Here is a 14,163-nt window from a genome sequence, read left to right as displayed (position 1 = left end):
CCAAAGATCATTGAATATAGTATGCTAGAGCAAGATTCTTGAACTCAATTTTGAAATACATCAAGAACCATGTAATTCAGTACTACATCAAACAACCATTCTTGGGAAAACCCTCAACAACGTGCTTGTGAAGCCACTCTAAACAATATCATAACAAACCTAGCATAGTCCTAACAAAACATAAAGGCATATTCCTACCCTAGACACAAAACCTAAAGACTATGGAATTAGGATCCATGCATGAGCCTTCATCCTTGTGCAGAAATCTTACTTTTATAAAATGTATCAATGAAATAATGCATGCTTCATTAATATTCGACCAAAGCAAGCAGTAAATCATAAAATTAAATGACTGAAATTATATTGGGGCATCATCAAAATGGGAAAAATGTCATCCAAAAGAATAAATAAGCACCATATTGAGCAAACAATGTAGAGAAATAATATTGCACTCTTGGCAATGCAATTGGATATGCTAAACATAAGAAAAAAATGACCCACTTTTGAAATAATCTCAGTGTGCTCAAATCAGTACACTATATCATGACCACATATTCAACATTACAATTGGGCATGCAAAAACAACCCAAAAAACATAACCCATTGAAAAAATAATATACATGCCAAATTATGCATTTTCATTATTGTTTTTTATAGATAATGACATGCCATCTACTTGTTGTTCAAATGTGCATGTGGCTAGGTGGGGATATGAGTTAAGCCCAACTCATTTAAAACAAAATGAAAAACTTACAAATGCAGTGAGATCCTTAGGGTTCTTTGTTGTCTCCCTTTGTTCCTGACTTTGGTTATTCCCTTGATTGCTTTCTTGTCATACATACATGAAGAATGAGTGCATTTAGAGAGCATGAGAAGCATACAAGTTGATAAAGACATTATTCTAGATCATAGAAATGTAGGGAAGAGACCCATAAAACAACAAACGACTTGTACAAATTTTGGACCTAATATAGCGTTATCTCTTTAACAAAAATAACTTATAAACTGAATCAAATTTAGAGAAAACAATGATGCATATCCATCGTTATTAATTAGCCTCCATCACTAAATCATAATATATTCAATGACTTGATTTATAAGAATACTTTCATATTGAATTAAAGCTTGCCATCATACATTCTTCTCAAACATTGCAATTTTATGAATTGCACCAAATGCTAAGAATATTTGGTGTTTCAAGGGAGAGACAAACTACGTTTTGTGAACATAACATCATAACTTGAAAGAGACTTGTACAAAAAAAAAAAAAACCTTGTAGTTTTTCAACATATCATATGCAAAACATCAATGATCATAACATATTGCATGTTCTCAATAGATGCAAGAAGAACATTACTCTCTTTCTCTCTTATTTGTCTGGCAGGCCCAATGACAAATTATAATGAACCAAACAATTTAAAATCATATCAACGATCATAACATATTGCATGTTCTCAATAGATGCAAGAAGAAAATTACTCTCTTTCTCTCTTAGTTGTCTAGCAGGCCCAATGCCAAATTATAATGAACCAAACAATTTAAAATAAAATTGATATGACAATGTTATTTACATAAAACACTTTCATAGCATACTTCTTTTACCTTCCCAATTCCATCTATAGTGGAAGAGGCAACACAAAAAATTGTATTTATATAATCCCTATAGAAATACATTACAAAGTTGAACTAGTTGAGAAATGCAAATAGTACAGAAAGATGCAACAATTATTATTAGAAGCATCTACATTATACAAATAATTCCACACAAAAAATATGAATTATAGGATAAGTTTAAAATCATTCACTTCCATTGCCTTCATGACATTTTCTTTTGAGACTCGACACAAGGAAATTATGAAGGGCCGCAACTGAAGTAGCTTTAATATTTTCTTCTTGTCTCCATTCATAAAATGAAATATATGAGGGTCATTCATTGACATATTTTAGCTTGTAATCAATATGTCATTATTAGATTATCTTATGACCTAAAATGCCTTTGAAGAAGTAAAGTATTAAGCTATCTATCGCATTACCAAAATGGAATAGTAGCTATTAAATTTATGAGCTTCCATAATAACATGAATGATTTCATCAAGGATTTGTACCTGCTTCGATGACTCTAGAAATTGACATTCATTTCAGTGTGAGCAGAAAACAAAATTCGCAAGTGACATGGTCCAACATGTTTTTGCTAGAAAATGCCTATAAATCTAAAATAAAGAATAGTTTTACCATATAATTATGTTTATGGTAAAACAAAAAGTTATGGACTCTTATCACCATAATTTAGTAGTACTTGCAGAACATAGTGTTAATCTTTGGTACAATGGGACCTCATAGAATTTAGAACCCATGCCTTAAGGTCCCCACATGTATTTACCTTGGAATGATTCTTCCATCAAAAGCAGATCTTGCAGAGGAGGTTGTATCTACATCATTGAACTGCACCAAAGCCTATTTGTGTTGAAATTAGTATAAATATTAAGTTTCCATAAGAACTCATTAATTCTCAAATGCAATATATGAAGGTAAATTGAGATAAAAAAACTTGAAAACCAACATTGTTTTCAAGAGTGGCAATTTTATGTACAAAATAAAAGGTTGAGAATACCTATATGAAAGGGAAAGGATGAGATTTTGTAACTATGAAATGCTTCCAAGTTACAATTCATAGTTTTCTACTTGTTTAAACTAGAATTTAAATAAATACCAACATGGACATTTGTATGGAAAAACATTGTAAAATAAGTTTCATTCTTCATGCCAACAATAAAGATAATATGTCGCATTCTTCTTGCCAACAATAAAGATGGCATATTGCATCAAGCACAGTGTGATAATGAAAAAAATGGTTGAAATTATTATGAACATTAAGTTCACATAAGAACTCATTAATTCTCAAATGCAATATATGAAGATAAGTTGAGAAAAAATAAATAAAAAAATAAAAAAATTGAAAACCAACACTTTTTTCAAGAGTGGCAATTTTATGTACAAAACAAAAGGTTGAGAATACCTATATGAAAGGGCAAGGATGAGATTTTGTAATTGTGCAATGCTTCCAAGTTAAAATTCATAGTTTTCTACTTGTTTAAACTAGAATTTAAATAAATACCAGCATTGACATTTGTATGGAAAACAATATAAAATTAAATTTCTTTTTTTACTAATGCAAGAGTCGTGCCTTCTATTCAAAATAACCAAAAGGGACTAATTACATAAATTACAACCAACCCAGAGGAAACTGGGGACATAGAATTTACTTTGCCCCCTAGGGTATGGGGCAACTAACCAAAGGCTAAACCATTGTGCCATGGGTACACTCCCCTAACAAAGGGTCCTTCACAAAACATATGCATTATAATTCGTTACAACGGAGTGAAAGAAAACCAAACAAGATGGAACTGTAACCAGACTCGAAAAGGAAATAAACCCCCAACTATTCAGATTTCAGGTCCGCAAAAGGGGAATAAACAATGCGTATGTGGCCTGCTCGATATTCCTTGATGCCCGCCACGAAGCTAGACAAGCACAGACAATAACAGAGAGACATGCCTTAGACCTGGACCCACCAACCTGCATGATGCATCTAGGCCGTTGATTCGCCTCGACAGATCCCATGGTTGAGGAACATATCAGATGGAAAAGAAGCCCAGAGAATACTTGTCTGATGAGGGCGGTATTTTCTCTCCTACTATAGCCATGTGTTGCATGTTGAGTGGCATCAGGCTCAAATCAGTGAAACCACTCCCGGTATTGAGAGTTTCCGATAATCTGTAAACCACCTTAAGGGCGGTATTGACACAACAAGTTGTTATGAGGAAAGTTTCGAATCCGCTGAGGAAGCAAAGACTCTGGCCTGAACCCATCGAACTGCAATTTGACTCTCCAACCTTGATCCTCAATCGCTTGATCAATTCCAGGATGGATTCCCGCCGTCCAAGCACCAGAAAACCTATAGACCAGCCACGCTGGTTCATTGTAACCATTGCCGAAAATTATGTACCTATGGTGGAACTCTTCTATACCTTCTAACTGAAGGCTCTTCATCCCCTCTTCCCACCGAGCAAAACCAATATGATCTGTATTAGGAGAAAGTTTAGCAAAAATCCGCAAGCTGCCGAACAACTTCCACCCAAGAACTTTGTGTCTGAGCTATTCTGGGCTGAAAAAGCTAACAAAGGCCTGCGTACCATTTTCAAAATTACCTCTAGACAACCACTTCATATTAAATTTGTATCGACTAAACCCAGCCTCTGCAACTGTTGACAATCTCTGTGCTGATATATCTCTCGGTCCTCATTCGCCTGGTTGAGACAATCATCCCTCAATTTGCCTTGTGGAACCTCTTTCCGTCTAGATTTATTGCTGATTTTAGTGCAGAGAGCCCCTTTATTAGCAAGTATGTATGCCAATTTATTGGCCATCCTTCGCACATGTGTGAAACTTAAGGATCTCATGTTATGAAGGTGGAGATGAATTATTTGATATACCGAAGCAGCCTCCAGTGTCTCGAGACCTTTTCCGAAGCCGAACCACAACAGATTCTCTTGACCGAATTGATGATCAGCTCAGAATCAGCTTCAATTATGATATTCTGAAGATTGTCGTGCTTCAGGATTTCTAAACATTGCTCAAGTGCCATTAGCTCCGCCATATTGTTTGTGGCTCTTCCCAAATTGAAATGAAAAATGTATTGTATGCAACCCTTTTCATCCCTTAACACACCACCATAACCAGCTATACTTGGATTTCCTTTTGAGGCCCCATCTATGTTACATTTCATAAATCCCTGAGGGGGAGGATGCCAGAAGTCTTTCTCAGTGACCGGTTGCTTTACCATCTTGTTCTTGCCCTGAGGAATAAGCCCCTGCATACCCAACTGAAGAAGTATCTGCATATCAGCATTTGAAGGGAGATTTTTAGGGGATGTTTGCACTAAAGTCCCAACTATCTCCTTAAGCTGTCTTAAGATCTGTTCCATGATGCTCTGGGAGGAACTTTTTTTTATTTTTGAAGATTCTATTGTTGCACTCTTTCTAGACATTCCATATTAGGAAGCTTGGAGTTAAAGCCCAAGCTCTGTTTATCATTTCATAATCAGAGAAGTTTCTTCTCCAGTTGCTAAGGGTATTGGTAATGCTTCCTCTGTCCCTGTCTGTTTGTCTGAAAATTAAGGCAATGCCATCCCACAACGTGGAGGTAAATATGCAGGTGTTGAGGAGGTGCTCCATTGTCTCCTCTTGTGACTCACATAGCTGGCATCTGGATGGGCCTAAAACGCCTCTTTTCTAGATGTTCTCCCAAGTCATAATTTTCTTATGATGTACCAGCCACATGAACAATTTGGTTTTCATCCATCCTTGGTTCTTCCAGAGATTCTTCCAAACCCAATCCAGTTCTGTAGAATCAAGCTCCAGGGCTAAGCACTTTTCCTCTTTAAGGTTAAAGGTGCCTTCATTGTTATTGCCCCATCTAAGTTGGTCATGATCAGCTGATATCAGTATTTTTCTTTGATCCAAAATTTCTATTAGCGCATCAACCTTTGCTTTCAGGGGGCTCTCATCCCTATATTCCATTTTCTTCCAGGTTCTCCATTTTCCTTCACTATTTGTCTGATCCCAAAAATCTTTTACCCTTAGTAACCCTTTGGTGTTAGTATCATTCTTGAGATCCACAAAGTCCTCTCTTAACAGTTTAGGTTCCTGTTGCCATTTATCCTCCCAAAACCATGCCAGGTCTCCCGCTCTAATTTCCCAGAAGCTATTCTTTTGAACTATGCCTCTATTCTCCCAAGATTTATTCTAGATGTGGGAGCCTTTTATGGTACCAGACATCCTTATGTGGTCCTTGTTTTGCCAATTACTTGCGTATTTCTCTTTCCAAATTTGAGCCCATGGAGCATCTAAATCTTTTATCCATCTCCACCATAATTTTGCCCCTAAAACTTTGTTTAGCACTTCAGGATCATCCAGTCCAAGACCTCCATGGTTTTTAGGTTTACAAATTGTTTCCCAAGCTACCAAGGCCCATTTCTTCCTCTCCTCCCCTTTACCCCAAAGAAAATCTCTTTGAATATTTCTACATTGTTGCATAACTCCTTTTGGAGCTGGAAGGGCTGAAAACATGAATATGGGGATTGTTTGAAGGACAGCTTTTGTAAGCACCAGTCGGCCTACCAAGTTCAAAGATTTGATTGTCCATTTTCGAGTCTTGTCCTACAGCTTATTAATCACTGGCTCCCAAACAGTCTTGTTCAGAGGTTTGTCTGTAAGCGGTACTCCCAAATATTTGGAAGGTAGCATATCTCTTTGAAAGCCCAGAATTCTGGAGATATTCCGCTGAATAGCAATGTTAGTATTAAAAAAGAAAATCTTTGATTTGGAGAGGCTTACCTCTGTACCCGCCGCCATAGCAAAGTCACTCAGGATTTGTTTATAAGCTAGTGCTTCTTTGACCGTGGGAATGCCCTGTAGCATGGTATCATCTACAAATTGTTGATGGGTCAAAGCCTGCCCATTCTCGGAAAGTTTGAGGCCCTGGATCTTACCTACTTCTTTAGCGGACTTGATGGTTCGTCCAAGTCCTTCCATCATGAGAATAAAGAGAAAGGGGGAGAGAGGATCTCCCTGCCTGAGGCCTCTTGAAGGTTTAAAGGTCTTAGATGGAGAACCATTAACCAGAATTGAATAACTAGAGGAAGTCACTAGGGCCATTACCCATCTTACCCAGTTGTGGTCAAATCCAAAAGCTAGAAGGACCTTCCTAATATAGGTCCAATTTAACTTATCATAAGCCTTTTCTAGGTCCAATTGCATAATCATTCCCGCCTGTCTATTACTCATCAATGAATGAACCACCTCATGTGCTTGAATGATATTATTGAGAATTTGTCTGCCTCCACATATCCCGTTTGCTCCACAGAAACTAGAGTAGGAAGAAGGGGTTTAAGTCTATTGGCAATTATTTTGGATATTATCTTATACACCACATTGCACAAAGCTATAGGTCTGAATCTGTCTGGAGTCATAGCATTGTCCTATTTGGGAATCAAGGAGATGAAGGATGTATTGAGCACCTTCAATATGGTTCTATTATTCCTGGAGTCCTCCACTACATTTAGAATATCTTGCTTGACAATATTCCAGCATGCTTTAAATAAATCTACATTGAAACCATCTGGGCCTGGCGCTTTTCCATTCTGCATTTCTTTGATGACTTCACTAACCTCCTCTTCATTCACTGGCCTATTAAGATTGTAATTATCTTCTCTTGTTACTAGCTTAGGAATGTGCTTTGTGAAGTCCCTGATAAATTGTGATCTATCTAAGATGGGTTCCTCTGCTATGCTTTGAAAATGTTGAACCAGCACAGCTTCTATAGCTTTATGGGTGTTGAGAAGTTGGCCTCTGAAGTCCTTAATTGTCGAGATCCTGTTGTGAGACCTGTGCTCCATTGCAGATCTGTGGAAAAACCTTGTGTTTCTCTCCCCTTATTTTAGCCATTGAACTCTTGATTTTTGTATCCAAAATATTTCCTCTTGTTTACATAAGTCCTCCCAATCCCATTGATGCTTGTTGGCTTGTTCATTTCTTTCCCCATCAAAGCCATCTGTGATAAGGGTTTGATTAAGTTCCTGCATTTTTCTTTCAACAACTTTTTTCGCTTCAAAAATATTGCCAAACTCATTCTTATTCCAATCTTTGAGCCTGAGCTTGATGTGTTTCAATATTTTGTGTAATAGAAACATTCTCGTTCCCTGGATCTACAGATCTTCTTTCCACCATTTTTCAATGTTGCTAATAAATTATGGATGGGTGAGCCAGATATTTTCAAATCTAAAAGGTCTATTCTTTGGGGTTCCAATGCCAGTAACCTCAAATTGAATAGGCCAATGGTCCGAGCCACCAAAGGGGAGAATTCTCACTGTCATATCAAGGCCTGTGAGCATAAGGTCCTCTGAGATTATGAACCTGTCTAACTTTGAGGCTACTTGAGACTCTCCTCCTCTTTTGTTGTTCCAGGTAAAGAGGCCATTACTTGTATCTGTGTCAACTAGCTTCATGTTGTCTATAAAATTCTGAAATGCTATAGAGTCTCTGCTTATAGTTCTGGTTCCACCTTTTTTTTTTCTGACAGGGATTTGATCATGTTAAAGTCCTCGCCCAGAATCCATGGTATTCCTGAATGTCTATCTCTTAGATCCTCTAGAGAAGTGAGTAGCCTGAGTTTATCATTAGGTCTCTGAGGGCCATAAATGTTTGTGATTAAATAAATCTCCCTGTCTCCCACAGGTTGAATAACCACTGATAAATAATTCCTAGATGCCTCTGCATCCACTATGCCAATCTTTTGGGGGTTCCAAAGTGTAAGAATGCCTCCTACTATTTTGTCTGCCTTGACTTCTAGAAATTCATATCTATTGAGCCATTTGTTGTGTATTTCTCTTATTTTTTGAATTGAACATTTAGTTTCCTGGATAAAAATCATATCAGGAGTTTCTTGTTTCATTTTGTTGTTAAGAATCCTTTGTTTCCTTTTACTTCCTAGACCTCTAATATTCCAAGATGTGAACTTCATTAAGAAAGATTTGTAAAGGAGTAGCTGGTTAGATCTTTCATCTTACTTGAATCTATCATCAGTTTTCCACATTCCATTAGTAGCTCATTTTGTTTTTTTTTGCCCCTTTTCCTTCCTAGGTTTCTAGGAGCGAGTCTTGATGTGGTTTTCATGGTTTTCACCCCTTCATTGTCCTACCTTTCGAGGTTTATTTTCCCTCCCAGCCCTTTATCTTGAGTTCTCCATAGAAATAGTTGTTGCACTCTATTAAACTCCTCTTGAGGTAGTGAATCCACACCTCCCATGGTCCCTGTTTCAAGAATCTTTCCAGATCTAGGTGTTCTTTTTCGAGAATATCCTACAGTTCATGATCCTCTGCTTCCGCCTCACTCGGGGTCATTTCTTGGTCCATTTCCAATTCCATGTTGCTCAACAGAGTCCCATTTTGCTGGTTAATGTCATATGTCTTCTCACTATTTTCTTCCTTTTCCTTCTCCCCTGGGCTGCCCTCCATGACCTGATCTACCTTTGTTACCTCTTCCTCTTCTTCTAGTACTTTGTACCTATTCGGACTTGCTTGTTGCCCCTCTGTGTGGTTTTTATTTTGCAACCTTTTACCTCGCTTTCCTCTATTTCCCACTTTCTGGAAGCTTTCAATGTCTTTCCTGATTGTAACTTTACTTCTGCTCTCTGTTTTGTTGAGAGGACATTCTCTAAATAGATGCCCGTGTTCATGGCACTTGTGACATCTAAAAGGAATATGTTCATAATCCATTGTTTGCACCCATTCTTCATCAAAAACTTCCAGGATCACCTCATCCAGTAGAGCTCCAGAGAGATCCATCTCCACACATATACGGGCGAAGGAGGTGTACTTTCCCCTTCTAGTTGCCTCATATATTTTAATAAAACGCCCTAATCTATTTCCTATTGTTGATAAAGATTCTGGTTGCTAGTAATATAGAGGTAAGGAGTAGAGTCGTACCCAAACCGGGACCGAAGTGAAAGCCTTGTGCTCCAGGACAAAATTCATCATCTAAGGCTGCATATAGAGCCCTGCAGCTGCATAGAAGTAGGGCCCTCCTTCAAACACCCTATCTTTATCCTCAATGTTGGTAAAGACTACAATAAAGAAACCCTTTGACCCAAGATGTAGGTCTATATCCCCTTTAGGTTTCCAGTGATATTTAATCCATGCCTGTAGTGCCTTCTCTGTGGGCCATAACCCCATGAATTTACAAATGATAGCATAAGTCCTCATGTGATCCCTATGTGCCTGCAGTGCTGGATCACTTAATACCACTCTGGGTGTGACCACGGTCTTAGGCTTACATGGACCCTTTTGTTTTTTGTTTTCTGCTTCCTGTTTCTTGTCCTCTTCCTCTTTTTCTTTTAATCTGTCTTCCTCCCTTTTATTAGTCTGCTCCTGTGCATCGTCGATGTTCCCTTTCCCTCCTCCTGAAAGACCTTTTTCAACCTCCAGCGGTTTCTTGCCTCGGCTGGAGACTGCCTGACTGTAGGAGGGAGTGGAGCTCCCCCCTTTATGCCCCTCCATGGCATTCAACGCCTGAATAATTTTTGTAAACCCTAGCTCTTAGCAATTGTCGCCTCAATTTGTAATATAAAATTAACTTTCATTCTTCATGCCAACAATAAATATAATATGTCGCATTCTTCTTGCCAACCATAAAGATAAAATATTGCATCAAGTACACTGTGATAATGACAAAAATGATGATATTTTAAACAAGGAACAACCAATTTCAATTATATAGAACCTCATGCCAAACGAATTCTCTTTTTTTGTTACTACTACATATTTACAAATAAAATTTAGAAAAAACAGTGAGAATAATGGGCTCATCTCATTGTAGTAAGCACAAACTAAAACAAATAGTTTAAAAAACCTTCATATACATGTTGCATGGAACCTAAAAAAGGTTTTAATGATGAGGAGGAAAGAGATAAGTGAGATAAAAAAAAAAATCATGAGTGTGTGGCGGTAGGTTTAGGAGTAAGAGTAGGGTCAAGAGGCAATGTGAAGAAAAGGGGAAGAAGCAAATACACATGCAATTTATCCCAATGTAGTAGATTGCCATCAAAGTTGTGTCTGTGACATGGCCCTGCTGACCCATGTAGAGTTACATCAAACACATGCAAATACATAAAGTATAACCCATTGTTTCTAACTAAAATTAATAACAATATCCACTTAAAAAATATTTCAATCTAATACTTTTGCAAGGATAAGACCATATTATTAATGAAGATAAGGAAAACTAGCATTAGATTCTTGATAGTACCTCTCATGCAGTGGATTAACTAAATTGTATTTTTCTCTACAAAATTACCCAATGTAAAACATCTCTGCTGACATCACCAAATTCTACACCCTCAATTTTCACCAACAATACATTGCTTGCTTCATCCCCAAAATTCTTGATGTTGATGATATCATGCCTATTGGAGTTTGTTTTGGCAATGAAGCATAACATGGAACCATTGCAATAGCTTGATTCAGATTCACCTAAGAAAAACAACAAATAACAAGCTCAACTTACCTAGGATTACTTCCCTCGGGTACTACTTCCTTGGGATGGTATATCATCTCCCCCGTACTACAATACTTGTTGGGTTGTGTTATATTCTTTCCACGACTAGCCCATGTAGTTAACCAAGGGGTTAGAGGGGGGGCAGAGCCCCCCCCCTTCATTGCACTGATTGCGTAGCGGGGGGTCACAGGGGGTTTGAGGGGTGCAGCTAAAAATTTTGGTTTAGGACCCTATGTTATGTTGGGCGGACCCACCTATGTTTTTGTGCATGATTTTCGCACATGGTTTTGGACGTGATGGTTTTCGATCCATGGTTTTGGACGCGATGTTTTTCGGTCCATGGTATTGGATGCCTCGGCATGTATAAATATGTATTGTAACATTGAAAGGAACATAATGAAAAATCAAACTGGTAGTCCCGGTTTTGGGATCCAGGGGAAATTTTTTGTGTATATGGGTTTTATGTGTTATGCTCTCGCATTTTTTATTTTCTGTGTTTTAGAATTCGTATGCAGGTAATTTCTGTACGGGGTTAAAACCTACATTTGGTATCGGAGATGTTTTGGCTTCAAGGGGATGCCTTTGTGGCTGAGGGGTTTCGCTCGGGCCTGTGGTAGACCCTATTCAATGGGAGTTCTGTGAGATAAATTATGGTGGTGAAAGAAGATGGCAAGCAGTGGAAAGATAGAGATCGAGAAATTTAATGGTCAGAGTTTTGAGTTGTGGAAACTCAAGATGGAGGATCTGTTGGTGGATAAAGATCAGTGGATCGCGGTAGATCCGGGTACTAAACCAACAGGAGTGTCCGATGAAGAATGGAAGAAGTTGGATCGGAAGGCAAATAGCACAATACGATTGTGTGTCTCAGATTCAGTATTGTTGAATGTATCAGGGGAAGCTACGACGAAGGCTTTGTGGGACAAGTTAGGGACTTTGTACCAATCTAAGTCTCTGGTGAATAAACTGTTCCTGCGGAAAAAGCTGTATAACCTGAGGATGAAAGATGGAGACTCGGTGATAGAGCATCTGAATGCATTTAATACTGTGGTAAGTCAGTTATTATTTGTTGATATTAAAATTTCAGATGAAGATAAGTGCATCAGTTTGTTGTGTTCTCTACCAGATTTGTGGGATAGTCTAGTTATTGCAATAGGTAGCAATGCAACTGCCTTGAAGTTTGATGAAATAGTCTCATCCTTGCTGATGGAGGAGATGAGATGGAAAAATATGGAGATCCAGAATGGTGATGCCTTGTCTATACGAGGATGGTCCCAGAACAGAAACAAAAATAAGTCATCGAGTGGGAGATCTAAATCTAGAGGGAGATCTAAATCTCCAGGAAAGCCTATATAGGTGGTGTGCTGGAAATGCGGAAAGGAAGGGCACTACAAAAGGGACTATAAATCTAAATCTCCTGATAAAGGCAAGGGATCTGATGATGCTCCTTGTGCAGAGGTGAAAACCACCTCAAATGAAGGTGGGGATGTGTACTTGGCTTCTTCAAGTACACATGTAGATCATGAGGCATGGTTGATTGACTCAGGTGCATCCTTTCACTTCACTCCCCATACAGAGTGGTTCTGCGAGTACGAGAAATACGATGGTGGTGATGTCTTCTTAGGGGATGATAGGAAGGCTAAAATCATTGGTCGTGGAAAAGTAAAGTTGAAGTTGCAAGGTGGAGGGGTTAGAACACTTTTGTGTGTTCTGCATATCCTGCATTGGCCAGAAATTTGATTTTTGTAAGAAAGATGGATGATGCAGGTGTAAAAACAGTGTTCGAGAAGGATACCTGCAAGGTGGTTCAGGGAGCACTGGTATTGATGTGGGGAGTTCGGATTGGAACTTTGTACAAGCTACAAGGTAGCACTGTTGTTGATGTGCAACAGTGCTCTGGTTCCTGAAAGTGGAGTAGAAAATCTAGCGGTCCCTGGAGAGAAACCATGATTTGGTATCAAAGGCTTGGACATATTGGAGAGAAGGTCCTTCAAATACTTCATGGTTAAGGTATGGTAGAAGGTATGAGTAATAGCTCTCTGGATTTTGATTTATGTGAAAATTTTGTATATGGGAAGTAGAATCGGGTGAGTTTCTCCTCTGGTAGTAAAAGGGCGAAACATATATTAGAGCTTGTGCACATTGATGTGTTTGGATCTGTGAAGGTTCCATTACTAGGTAAGTCTGTGTACTATGTATCATTTATAGATGACTTCTTAAGGAATACATGGATATATTTCCTTAAGAAGAAATTTGAAGTCTTTGATAGGTTTATAGAATTTAAGGCTCTAGTGGAAAATTAGACAGAGAAGAAGATAAAGGTGCTGAGGACAGATAATGGTGGAGAGTTTTGCAACAAGGAATTTGAAGAATTCTGTAAGAAGTGTGGTGTAGCACGACAAAAGACTACTCCATATACACCTCAACAAAATGGAGTTGCAGAAAGAATGAACAAGACGTTGATGGAAAGGGCAAGAAGCATGCTCAGTGGTGTCAGGTTAGGACAGGAATTCTAGGTAGAGGCGATGGATACTACATGTTACCTAGTCAACAGGTCACCTTCATCAGCGTTAGAGGATAAGACTCCACAAGAGGTATGGACTGGTAAGAAACCCTCTCTTTCTCATCTGAGGGTATTTGGATGTGATGCATATGTACATGTTCCAAAGGAGAAACGAACCAAGTTGGATAGTAAATCTGAAAAGTGCATCTTTATTGGGTATAAGGATGGTTTAAAGGGTTATAAGCTTTGGAACCCAGTATCAAGGAAGGTTGTGTACAGTCGAGATGTTGTGTTCAAAGAGGTAAAAGTTGTTATTAAACATGAAATCCAACCAAAGGAACCTGAGAAGATAGAGTCTGCACTTAAGGAGGAAGAATCAGACTCTATAGCAGAGGAGGAATCAGAAGATGAAGAGCCACAAACTTCGGGTGTGAGAAGATCAGTTCGAGAAAGAAGGCAGCCAGAAAGGTATAGTCCATCTGCTTTCTGTTCAAATTTTTCTTTATCTGTTACTAATGATGATCCCAGAACTGTGAAGGAAGCAGTAGATTC

Source organism: Pinus tabuliformis, chromosome 3_1, assembly GCF_031772625.1.
Source record: "Pinus tabuliformis cultivar Carrire ecotype Pingquan chromosome 3_1, CPIR1, whole genome shotgun sequence".
NCBI lineage: Eukaryota > Viridiplantae > Streptophyta > Pinopsida > Pinales > Pinaceae > Pinus > Pinus tabuliformis.
This window is presented reverse-complemented; position numbering follows the sequence as displayed.